Source organism: Sinohyriopsis cumingii, chromosome 2, assembly GCF_028554795.1.
Source record: "Sinohyriopsis cumingii isolate HCF-2022 chromosome 2, ASM2855479v2, whole genome shotgun sequence".
Lineage (NCBI taxonomy): Eukaryota > Metazoa > Mollusca > Bivalvia > Unionida > Unionidae > Sinohyriopsis > Sinohyriopsis cumingii.
The window spans coordinates 81,060,189-81,071,556 of record NC_142962.1 but is presented as its reverse complement, the minus strand read 5'-3'; positions in this window follow the sequence as shown (position 1 = coordinate 81,071,556).

The window sequence follows — 11,368 nt, the reverse complement described above, 5'->3', positions numbered from 1 at the left end:
ACACCACCCCGGAAAAAGAAAAGAATCCCCCAGAAAAAGAAACAGAGAAAAAGTCCCCAGAAAAAGAAAAGTCCACAAAAAAACTAATCGCAAGAGAGGCACTTCGGCCAGGACGCAACCTTACACTCGCAAACCACGACCTGCCACGGCGGTGACTGCGTCTCCGACAGCCTCACGTTCATCCACTTCTCCGTTGATGACACCAAGAACTGAAGAGTACTTGGAGACGTTGATCACACCAAGAACATCTCCGTTGATGACCCCAAGAACTTCCCCAGTGGCAGGTCCCTCCAATTTAGCGGCAGTGTCCGCTGCTCACAAAGTACCTTCTCCCAAAATCAAAGTTCAAGAGAGATCGGGCATGTTACAAAGTTTACTGGATTTGTCCAAGCAAGAACTGGCTCGATTTAGTCCGTTACGTACCCCTGCACGATGTGTCATGCCTGTCCTGAAGTTGATACGCCGTAAAGACAATCAGTGGCGACGCGTTCCAGTATAAAAAAGGCCTGTGACCAAGTCGGGGGTATCAGTGTTTTTGGTGCTGAAGACTCAAAGATGTCACCCTCCCGAAAACATCCCTCTTCTAAACAACCCCAAGGAAAGAAAACGAAAGGACTGCCTCCTCGTTAAGTCAAACATGGGGACATGTTATCTGTCCTGTCCAAAGCTTCTCCACCCCTACGAAAAAAACTCATTCAATCAGCCTCCAAAGAGGTCATCGATACCGTGTGCGAATGTTGTTCGAACGTCTTCAAAGGCACGATCCCTTTGTTCAAACACCAAAAACAATGCTTAGGCAGATATCGTCACGTTCTTCGCCAAATGGTTCAAAAGAAAATTCCCATTCGTCAAAAGAAGAAGATGTTGGTCCAACGTGGAGGTATTTTACCCCTCTTGTTAGGTCCCTTACTGAAAGGAGTCTTGGGAACCATGTTGGGAGGACTGGTGGGAGCAAGATAAAAAGGCCCTCGGAAGTCCCAAGATCTCAGAATCGACCCCTGACAACCCCATGGAAGGACGAAAACTAGCTTTAGTGCCTTACAAACGATGGATGGAATACCATCGTTGGCAAGAACAACGCACCCCGCATTTACCTCCCAATCCCAATTTGAACGAGATGTCCCAGTTACAGCACGAATTGCAGTCCTTGATGGATCGCCAAGATTTGTTCGAAACAGAAAAATCGCAAAAGTACGGTCAACTCTTGCAACGACTGCAACTCTTTCACCAGAAAGCTTTAGACGAAACAGCTCTACCCACTCTTAAAGATTTTAAGACCTTGATGAAAAGTCCAGCACCATCATCACTACCACCACCACCACTACTACCATCCCCAGGGGTCCCGAGAGATGCTACCCCACGAAAACCTGAGGAAGAAGAGATGCGAGAAGTGTTTCAAACACCGTCAGCAGCTCCCATTTCAAGTAAGATTGCAGCATCCTTGTTGACCCCGTCCCCCACACCCCAACGAGAAGAAATGAAAGCTTGGGTTAAAAAGATGATGTCCACTCCTCCTTCGACAGAAGTGAAAAAGAAAGAAGGGAAACCAGAAGTGAAAAAAGAAAAGAAGACCAAAGCCATTCCATTGCCACCTCCACCACCACTACCTTCGACTTCTACTCCCGTAGCCCATCGGACACGTAAATCCGTTTCTAAACCACCCTTTCGTCCCACCCAAAGTATCATCACCGAAGAGTGGGTGACTTATTAACACACAAAAATGGAAAAAGTCTTAGCCAGCATTTACTATGATCCCTCCCATCCTGCAGGTTACGCAGGAGTTCAAAAATTGTATCGTGCTGCCAAAACTCGACTGAAAAGTCTCCGTTTAACTCAAGTGCAACGATGGTTACAAGAACAAGCTACCTACACTTTACACAAACCCATTCGACACAAGTTTGCCAGAAGTCGCACCCGAGTGGAAGGCATCGATCATCAATGGCAAGCCGATTTAGCCGATGTCTCTCATTTGGCCAGCTACAATCGCGGCTACAAATATTTGTTTTGTGTCATCGACGTCTTTTCCAAATTTGCCTGGGTCGTGCCCTTGACTTCCAAATCGAGCAGCGAGTTAGTACGAGCCCTGCAACGAGTGTTGAAACAAAGCGGTCGTCACCCTCTTCGATGGCAAACGGACAAAGGCACCGAATTTCTGAACCAAGCTTTCCAAAAAGAATTAAAGAAACGTGACATTCATTTTTTTACCACCGAGAATCCCGAAACCAAAGCCAGCATCGTGGAACGTTTTCAACGCACTTTGAAAGAACGCATGTGGAAATATTTTAAGCATCACCACACTCTGAAGTACATCGACATCTTACCGCACCTGATGCAAGCGTACAACCAATCTTACCATCGAAGCATCGGACGTGCCCCGCAAGAAGTGACTCCCGACAACGAAGTGCTGGTGTTTGAGCGCCTGTTTGGTACGCCCCCGACGAGGGCTGTCCCCAAGAAAAGTGGAGAGTTGACCGTAGGAGATTGGGTGCGCATTGGCAAAACCAAACGCACTTTCAACAAAGGTTACTTACCTAACTGGACGACCGAATTGTTTCGTGTCACTGGACGAGTGCATGGCCGCCATCCTGCCGTCTATAAATTGGAAGACATGAACGGAGAAGTGCTCAAAGGAACGTTTTATTTGCCCGAGTTACAACGTGTCACCAAAAAAGAAGACGACGTGTACGACATCGAAAGCATTCTCGAACGCAGAACCCGTAAAGTGGGCAAACGACGTGTCAAAGAAGTCAAAGTACGTTGGAAAGGATATCCACAAAGTTTTGATTCTTGGATCGACGCTTCTCAATTCATCGACTATAAAAAGAAGTGACCATCATGCCCTTTCACACAGACGCAGCTACGTCGACCACTCCTTCACCTAGTTCTTCTCTGCAAGATTTACAAAAACAACCCTTGTGGGTGTGGTGCGGAGAACGTGTGCCTAAAACGCAAATCGTCTTTTTCTGCCAAATCTTCGTGGTGTATTGTGTCATCGGGGCAGCCATCGCCAATTTGAGTTTGCAACAAGGAGACAAACAATTGAGGACCATTTTATTGAGCAGTTGCATCGGTTACCTGCTTCCTAATCCCTCCCTGAAATTCACCTCGAACGGGAACCACGGGAACCTAGTGTCCAGTGCCAGTGCCAGTCACCACTCCAACAACAACAACAACCCTATTTTGGGCGGAGACACGCCTCTGACGTCCAGTAACCCCTCGGACAGTCACAGAACTCTGGAATTATGAGTCACCAAAACCAATTTTACTTAACCTTACCCAGTGACAGTTCCATGGAGGTGTTTCCCAAGAACACGTTGTGCTGTTACACGGCCAAATTACCTCAGGCCATCCCATTAGATCACGAAGCCCATTGGGAAGTGGCTTTAGTGGAAATCATTCACCCGACCGAAGTCCTCAATGTCCTTCCCAATCAAAATTTTCTTACGGTGGAAGTTCATGACGAGTCAGTGCAAAAGTACTTGAATACCCATGTCAAATATGATTACAAAACCTATGATGACAAAACTCAAAAGTGGTCCTACCACTTGTTGATTCCCCCAGGCTACTATTTTAGTGGTCAACATTTGGTCAGCACCATTACCTCCAGATTTAATGTCGTGTTTCTGAAAGCTTTGGAAAGTGTCAAAAAAAGTGTCACCATGGAGTACCACAAAGCAGCTCGTCGCTTCATGATGAAATTTGACGGGAGTAAAATCTTGTCCATTTTATTTTGTCCTGAATTGTTTGACATGTTAGGCGGAGACATGAACATGAGAATGACCATGATCAAGAAAAACGAATTACCAATCATTTACGACAACGAGTCTTTTACCAAGTTATTTCGTGCCCCGGTAGAACTGAACCAAGGACTGAATTTGATGTTTGTGTACTCCGATGTGGTGGAGTATAACGTGGTGGGACACACCTCTATGCCGTTACTGCGTGTCATTCCTTTCGAAGTGGATTCTGCCACGAGCGCTGACGAGGAAGGTGGAAACACTTACCACGTTCACCGCGAATTTGTACATCCTCACTATTTGCCTGTCAGCAAGTCGTATTTGGACACGGTCAACATTGCTATAAAAGGAGATCTGGGACAAAATATTCCATTCACCAAAGGAAAAGTTACGGTGAAACTCCATTTTCGAAAACGGTTCTCTCACGACTCGTAAGTCATGTATCCAGTGTACCGAGGGGTTGCTCGACATCGAGGACACGGTTTAGGAGATATGTTAAAATCGGCTTTTCGTTCGGTGGCTCCGGTGTTGAAACCGATGGTGACACGAGGATTGCACGCCTTGAAAGATGCGGCACTGACACAAGGCAAAGTATTTCTCCAAAATGTCATCATCGACAAACAAAACCCCAAAGAAGCTTTCATGAGGGCAGGCAAAAATGTCTTGCTGCAAACGGGTAAAGACCTTTTGGGCCGACGAGAAACACCTATAAATGCCCTGCACGCTACCGAGTCAGGCATTCAGCAAGAACAAGGCAGAAAGAGACGACGAAGAAAACACCCTTTCACCAGACTTCACACGTCTAAAGCTAGAAAGACAAAGAAAAGAAGAACCGTTCGAGACTTAGACGTTTTCGATTATTGAGAAAGAACAAAAAAAAATGATGCACCGAGAGTCTTGCGCTTGTTCCAAGTCGGAACTGGATCTGTTTGCCATGCCGCCCACCATGATGACCATGCAAGAATCCCAATGGGTGGAATTTCACCCGGCCTCCTCTTTGACGGATTCTGCTCCCATCGAGTTTGACATCAAAGGTCAGCCCGAAGATTACATCGATCTGAATAGCAGTTACCTGTACTTGAAAGTCAAAGTGATCAAAACGGACAACACCAATCCTGGAGCCAATGATAGGGTAGCGCCCGTCAACAATTTCATGCATTCCTTGTTCAGCGAAGTGGACTTGTACTTGAATAACAAACTGGTCAGCAGCAGCATGGATACTTACCCGTATCGTGCCTACCTGGAAAATCTCTTGACGTACGGAAAAGAAGCCAAGAATACTCATCTGGATGCTTGCGTGGTATGGAAACCTGACACGACAGGCACGTTTAACGACACAGTCCTTACAACAGATGACGAACCTCACAATGTGGGGTTTAACACACGTAGAAATAAAATTCTGCAAGGGCGAAGTTTAGAACTGATGGATCGTTTGCATTTGGACATGTGGTTACAAGAAAAGTATTTGCTGAACGGAGTGGATATCCGTCTGAGACTGAATCGTAGCAGTGCCGCTTTCCATTTGATGGCCCATGCCAATGAATACAAAACTGTTATCCAAGAAGCCAGGCTCTACGTACGACGTGTGGAAGTGTTACCCAAAGTGGGAAACGACGTCAGTCAGACGTTGAGCAGAACCACCGCCAAGTATCCAATCCGACGCGTGGAAGTGAAAACGTTCACGATTCCCACTGGACAGCGATCCATGATCGAAGATCATCTGTTCCAAGGACAGTTACCCAAACGTTTGATCGTTGGTATCGTCAGGAATTCATCTTTCAATGGAGTCCACAACGAAAATCCTTTTGAGTTTCAACACTTTGGCGTGTCCAAGACTGAAGTCAGTCGCGATGGCAAGACCTTGTGTACCCGACCCTTTGAGCCTAACTTTACCCAGAACAATTACTTGAGGTCGTACTTGTCCCTGTACGAAGCCACGGGACAGTTAGGAACCAACACCAGTCACGGTATTACGTACGAGGATTATGCAGGAGGCTATGCTTTGTGGGCTTTTGATTTCACTCCAGACCAAGGCAGCGACGAGGGACATTTCCACCCTATAAAATCCGGACAGATTCGTGTGGAACTTCAGTTTGCAATCCGAGAGCCTGTTAATCCAACGTTGAACGTCCTCCTGTATGCAGAATTCGACAATACGATAGAAATCAACAGTTTGAGAGAAGTCATTCTAGATTATTAGAAGCGATGGAAGACTGTTCTCCCTCTTTACCTAGTGGAGAAACTTTGAAGATGGAATGTGAGGAGACCCTGGAAAAAGAAGAAGTTATCATGATGAAGTCAAGATGGCCAGAACAAGAAGCCCATTTAGTCTCCTGTTTTGCTACATTCCTGACAGATGTAATGAAAGAATTGATCAAGGAAGAGTGCTATGGATGTCACAACGATCATCCCAGTCAAATTCAACACGACAAATGTCTGATGTTGAGCCAAGAAGAAAAATTGGACGAATATCTGGACAAAGCTTGGGGTGTCATCGAGATAGAATTCGTGTTGAACGAGTGGTATAAAGGCTTGGATAAACATTCTTGTCCTCCGTTAAAGTCTCTGGAGCGCCGTCGCATCGAATCTCTCTTTGACCAGAATAAGAAGTCGGAGCCAAACGCCTTTTACTTGTCAGACATTTTCAAGCAAAAGATCAGGATCGAATTGATGACTTATCATTACCTGTGAAGAAGAAAAAAACATGGATACCTGGGAACTTTATTACCTTTTGAACCACAGTTCGTATACGGCTTCTTGGAATCCTGTCGTCTGTGCTAAAGATGAACTCCCTCATCGCAAACCTCAAGACCATCAAGCTTATGTGATCAACACGGACGACAGTCATCTCCCAGGAACCCACTGGGTAGCCGTCTACTTTCCTCAAGAAGGATATGTGGAATATTTTGATTCGTATGGATTGCCTCCTTTGGAAGACGATATCATTGACTTTATGAGAAGAAATGCTCAGACCACCCGATTCAATAATGTGAAATTACAAGGCACAGATTCCTTGGTGTGTGGACAATATTGTGTGTATTTTCTGCATCATCGCAGCCTGGGCTATTCCTTAGAACATTTAGTGACTCATTTTGATCCTCGTTCTTCTTCTAGAAACAATGTGAAAGTAGATCGATGGTTTTGTCACCAGTATGCTTATCTTTTGTCTCAAGCTAGAAAACGTAATGTCCATCAATGGCCTAATGACTTCCAACAGTGGAAATCACAATTTCATTCACAACGTTGTCAGCCTTGTTTAAAGTAGAGTGTGAATTGAAAAAAATGTTTGTCATTTGAAAAAAAATGTTTGATGTTATATTGTTGGATTATTGTTAAAAATGTTAGAGTTGTTGGTTAGTGTTAAGTGATTTTGAATAAAAAATGTTGTGTTTTGAAAAAAAATGCCTTTGTCTTTTGTTTGGCTATAAGAATGTTGATTCATGCTCTTTCACTTCTCTCTATCTCTCTCATGACACTCATTGAACGTTGCGGCTCGAAAACCGTAGAGGGATGTTTTCCTTCACGTCCGCGCTTTGACTTTAAGAACCGGGGTAGTTTCCAGTCTAACCATCCATTGTCGACTCATCCTCCTACGAAGATGTGCTCCAAACTAGCTAAGCTAAACGAAGCCTACGTGAATTTGCATAGGGTCAGACACAGTCTGATACCGAAGCCAGAAGAGATAGAGAATGTGAGAATGTTAAAAGTCACTGAAGACCTGATAGAAGAGTTCTTCAGAGAAGAAGTGAACAGGGAGAAAGAAGAATGGACAGAGAAGTACAGACTTCAGAGACAGCAGCAACAACAACAACAACAGCAGCAACAGCAGCAGCAGCAACCTGAACCTGACAGAGGCTTTGTCGATTGTCGTATCGACACCAAAGAGTTCTTCTTCTCTTTCCGAAGAAGCAGACCTATCGTCAGAAAGTCTATCCTCAGAGGACGTCGCATTCTTAGAAACTAAAAGATTGCCATAGCAAACAAAAAAAAAACCCAGCCCTTTTCAGGGCTACCCAATACTCTAGAAAAGAAATAAGAATCGATTTGCCAATGTGTGTATGTAGAGTAGTGTGAATATAAACACTGATTCTTTTTTTATAGTGTGAGTGTATGTATTTGTGTATAGGATTGTGTGTTTGTAAGTGCTCACGTACGTTTGTGTGGATAGTAGATTAAGATCATGTTTTTTTTGCTGTTTGAGGTGTGGGGAGAGTAGATTTGGGATTGGATTGGATTGCTTTGCTATGTGAATAGTATATTATTTGTTTAATAAATTTTTTTAGAATAGTGATGGGCAGTATAAAAAAGTGAGTGTTTCTTTTAGGTCCGCGTGTTTGTTTGGCTATGATCTAGGTAAGATCAATTTTGTTTTAGGGGATATTTTCCATCACGTCCGCGCTTTCAGTATAAATTGAAACTCGCTCGGCAGTCTAGCTACCAATGTTGATTGATCAAGAGAATGAACACCATACTAGCAAAACTGCTTGAACTTCATGTACACCTGGAATATGCCAGGCGTATAGTGAATGAGCTGGCTGCAGAGGCCCTAGTAGAAGAGGGAAGGATGAAAGAAGAGGAGGAGAGAAGAAACAAAGAAGAGGAGGAGAGAAGAAACAAAGAAGAGGAGAGAGAAAATTTCAGAATCCCAGAGACAGAAAATTGGGATTCTGAAGCCACTTATCCCGCCTCTGCTCTTCCCCCCAAAAAGGTGAAACGAGACTGGGGAAGAAGATGTGTGTGTGGTGCCAGGCCTGGAAGGTGCCATCATTAACCAGGTGTCATGGAGTTAAAAAAAAACAAAAAAACAAACAGCCCTTTTCAGGGCTACCCCAATCTCTAGAAAAGAAATAACAATCGATTTGCCAATGTGAGTATATAGAGTAGTGTGAATATAAACACTGACTCTTTTTAATAGTGTTTGTGTTTGTGTTTGTAAGCGCTGACGTAGGTTTGTGTGGATAGTAAATTTGGGTTTCATTTTAATGCTTTGCGTGTGTAAATAGTAGATTAGGGGTTTGTTTATTGATGTTTCACGTATGTGGATAGTATATGATATAAAATGAGAAAAGTAGGGGATGTTTTCCATCACGTCCGCGCGTTTTAAATGATAATCTAGGTAATATCAATTTTGTTTTAGGGGGATGTTTTCCATCACGTACGCGCTTTTCGTATAAGAACCCACAGTATTCGTCGTTCAAACCATTCTACAGAGAAGATGGCTTCAAACCACCTCGATAAAATGCAAACATTGCAAGACGTCCTGGACAATTTGGGCATGATGGAACAAATGCTAGTGAGGCTAAACGAAGATCACTATTCTTATAGTCCCCATCGAGTGAAGATGGAGATTAACAACTTACGAAAAGTAAAGGACATGATAAGTGATGTGATGAAAGAAATAAAGGAGGAAAAGGAGGATGAAGAGGAAAGGGTAAGGATAAGAGCATGGAATGAAAAAATTGAAAAAGAAGAAGAAAATGAGAAGAGGAAGAAAGAAGAGGAGGAGAAGAAAAAAGAAGAGAAAAAAGGAAGAAAAGAAGAGAAAGAGTGTAGGACAGAAAATAAGAAGTTGGTGGAGAAATAGAAGAAATTAGAAGAAGAAGAAGAAACCCAAAGGCCCTTTGCAGGGCCACTCCTATTTCTCGAAATGAGACTGACTTTCCATTGCCTACCCTTTTTTTCTTTAAAAAATAGGGTCCCAACCCTATTCCATTTCCCCTTGAGGCTCAACAGGCCCAAACGTCTTTTTTTCCAATGTTAAATTCCCTTGAGGCTAAACAGGCCCAGGGTTTTTTGCCCATGTTAAATTTCCATTGAGGCTAAACAGGCCCAGGGTGGTTAATGTTAAATTTCCATTGAGGCTAAACAGGCCCAGGGGGGTCTGTAATGCTAATTCCCATTCAGGCTAAACTAACCCCCTATACTACTTTTATGTTCCATGAGAAAAGATACTTTCAAGGCAGTCTTTACTCCCCTTCCTAACTATACTGATGTCTTGTATTTAATAAATAGTATAGAACTCCTTCTGCAGTTATTCTTCAATAACAAATAACATAACATACCCTAGACCTCAGTGTCGGATAGATCCGATCAGCATGTTTATAGTATAAACGAGCTTACTTTCCGATAATAGGTGGTACAAGGGCATACTGTAACCCTTTACAGCACACAAATAATGGGGTAAACTTCCAGATTTGCATATGATCTATCCTTTAAGTCAGTAATTTGGCATCCCTTTTGAGTTTACTTCTTGTGCAATAATCATTTTCTTAACTTAGTGGAATTTGTTGTTGATTCCTGATGAGTATGCTTTATTTCACCATGCAAGGAATGAAATGATTGATTGCCATGGCAATCAAATCCTGACTAGAATGTGGAAAAATCGAGACAAAATTTATATATTTTTCCTTATTCATTTATACTGAGCTTTCAACTTTCTTGCCAAGTTAGTAATGCTTTGAATTTCTCAATTTCTTTTTAAGAAGACCAATATGTTTTTAATTAGCTGATTTAGACTGTCCAGGTTCCACCCATTATAGGCAGAAGAGGTCCAGTGTTTTCAGTGAAGTGTTAAGTATTTTTCTTCCATATACTCAGATAGTCTTAAACATTTCCAAATTCCAATATATACAAATATTTTGATCTAACATTAAATTTGTTCACATTGATACCAGATAGCACAGTTACTACAGTACAAAAATGCAGCGACAGTCTAATATCTAAGCTGATTTTATAACATATCGAAAATACAAAGCTTTCCATCGTGCCGATCTGAATGCATATGTTCGAGTTCAAAAGAAGCTGAACGTAGAACAGTTTATAAGATGTAGGAAGGTTAAAGCAGTATGATCAATTGTATGCCTATTTATTGGCATTATATATATATATATATATATATATATATATATATATATATATATATATATATATATATACGCTTTTGGTTAGTTGGCACTGCATACTAAGGAGGTATTACTGTACACAATCATGTATTATAGTTGAATATATCAAAATATTGCATAGTGAAGAAGTACATATAAATACAACTTTATTTTTGTCTATATGTCGTGAATTATTACGTGTTACTAAGCGTATCTCGGTGCTTTGTCCGAAAACAATATGGCGGGAGCCTGGCACAGTGATGTTATGGTCTATTTTTAGCACAAGGTATATTTAAGTACAAGCGCCATAACGGACTGATGTGATGTGATGTGATTGGACTTTTAACGTAGCTTTAAAAATATTTCAGTCATATCTGCAATGTGGCAGTTTATAGTGATGTATAGCACTGGGGCATCATGCCGCAGGCATGTAGCATGATGTCCCACCCAGTTACATTATCCTGACACCAGGCCGACCAGTCCGAACACGATCCTCTTAATGCTGAGCGCCAAGGGACTGAAATCAACTCTTTGTTAACATGAGTGTGTGTTGGGCCGTCGTTAGAGACATATAGTCCTACGGCCTGACGGCTAAATTAGCACTGCTCCTTGAGCACATAAACGCCTGGGGGATGTGGCACTAATTCCTTCCCCCAGGAACATTTAGCATCCCGCGAGAATAAACCCGTCGCACATGCCCTTCTGGGCGCACACGACGTAAATCCAAGTAATCAATCAAAAAACACATAA